The sequence below is a fragment of the Dipodomys spectabilis genome, unplaced genomic scaffold (genome assembly GCF_019054845.1).
Source record: "Dipodomys spectabilis isolate Male_0828 unplaced genomic scaffold, ASM1905484v1 ptg000268l, whole genome shotgun sequence".
Lineage (NCBI taxonomy): Eukaryota > Metazoa > Chordata > Mammalia > Rodentia > Heteromyidae > Dipodomys > Dipodomys spectabilis.
Genome location: NW_024870945.1, coordinates 1133991 through 1135971, shown reverse-complemented (window position 1 = coordinate 1135971; position 1981 = coordinate 1133991). Strand labels below are relative to the sequence as shown.

Genomic DNA, 1981 nt, shown 5'->3' with positions numbered 1-1981 from the left:
TAGAACTTTCTTGGTCAGTTATATTCCACCTCAATCTCTCCAGTATTTTCCAAGCAGATCAAGTCACTTGCAGATAATGAAGAAGCTTTGCGGCCCAGGGGTCCATGGCTTGGAATCAAAGATAGTATCAGGAGGCCCAGGGGTCTCATGTATGGTAGAGATGTCCAGGTGATTTGAGTTTCTGACCTTCCTGTTCTCCATGAGGCCTGAGCAGTGTGGAGGGCAACGAGGAGGTGTCTTCTACAATAGCCACTGAAGTGAGGGAGGCAGAAGGTCAGCTGTTCCAATGGGCAGATGTGGAGAGGTTTCTAGAAGGGGATCAAGTCCGCTGCTTTGGGCAGGAGAATCAGTTATTTTTACAGAAAGCAACAGAGAAATTAATTTTCTTTTCTGACTATTGAAAAGTGGAAAGATGCTCAAGTTTACCATTTAAAGGAACAATAGACATTTCTAAAATCTCTGTCTAAACTTTGGTTTTCTTTAAAAAACACAGAAAAAACCAGGTCATCACAAAAAGTAATGTAAGTGGAGGCTGTAGGCAGGTACTGTTCTGTCCGCGGCAGTCTTTTGTGTAAAGTAAGGCGTATTGGAGCTCTAATTTAACTGATGCAGTGGGGTCTACTTGCTATGCATGCCGAGGCAGTGCAAGTCGTCCGTGCCCTTGCTGTCGAAGCCTGGGAGGGGCTGACCATACTTGTCCACGCACCAACAGATGCCCCGCTTTCTGCCTTTGGAGGGGCGACACTGCTTCTTCTTATAAAATCCTTTCTTGTCGTAGTTGGGGATGTGCACACCCCTGGGACTCAGCACATTGGGGAACTTCAGGTGATTCAGGGTGTCTTGCATCTCTCTAAGGAAGGGACCATATTCTATCTCCAGTTTGGACTCCGAGGAGAAGGTCTGGGTGTCCGTGCTCTGGGACTCATAGTCGACTTTGTAGTGCTGGCTGTCCTTTGTGTGACCTTTCTTGATGGTGTCCAGCTTCGCGTGAATGGAATGGAACTTGGAGTCAGGCACCCTATGTGTGCTGGGAGGGGCATGGCTCTCCAAGCTCCCCATGCCTAGGTCCTCCTCTGACTCACTGAGGCAGAGGGCGCCAGCAGCAGGTAGGCGCTCAGCCGGCCAGGACGCTGGCATTGGCGCAGAACCCGCGGCCATCCAGCAGCGCCTGCAGTGGGCGTGGCTCGGTTGGTGGCAGCTGGCAGCTGAGCCCCTAGCTGCAGAGTTCTGTGTAGACACCTCAAGGCTGGCCCTCCCGCAGAGCACATGTCAGGCAGCTGCCACAGCCTGGCTCGCGCACCAGCTCGGCACACGCAGGCACTGCAGGCAGAGGCTCGCACTGGGCCAGCGCGATCCCATCACAGTGCTCGCATTGCAAGATGGGACCCTCGTCACCGGTGGCCTGAGGAGCAGGGCCAGGGCGGTGAGTAGAGCTGCCCTGAGCGCCGGGCGCCGCAGGAAGCATGGCGCCCATTGCAGGGGCCAACTGGAGTAAGCAGTTACTGGGTCGAGGCACGCAGTGTGAGATTGCAGGATCTGGAGCGCAACTACCGGTGCTCGGCGTGCAGCTGCCCAGCTTCCACCTCAGTACCTATAAGTTCTAATGTCACCCTTTTTCTGTCTTAGAGTAGTTTGGTTGATTTTAATGTAGTTAATCCATTTTGAGTTGATGTTAGTGCAAGCAGAGATCCACTTCCAGTTTTCTGGCTATTGATGTCCAGTTTTCCCAACACCAATAGTTGAAGAGGCTATGATGTCTGTGTATGTGTGGGGTGTGTGTGTGTGTGTGTGTCTGTCTGTCTGTCTGTGTGTCTGTGTCTGTGTCTGTGTGTGTCGGTCATGGGGCTTGAACTCTCGGCCTCGGAGCTACCCCTCAGCATTTCATCTCCAGGCTAGTACTTGAACCACAGTTCCACTTCCCATTTTCTTGTGGTTTATTGGAGCTAAGAGTCTCATCGACTTCCCTGGCCCTGCTGGCTTT

At 52.3% G+C, this 1981-nt stretch overlaps 1 pseudogene; it reads right to left on the bottom strand.

The window, feature by feature from the left end:
* Positions 1 to 618: 618 nt before the first annotated feature.
* On the bottom strand, positions 619 to 1465 carry LOC122125944 (annotated as a pseudogene).
* Between the last annotated feature and the right edge of the window lie 516 nt (positions 1466 to 1981).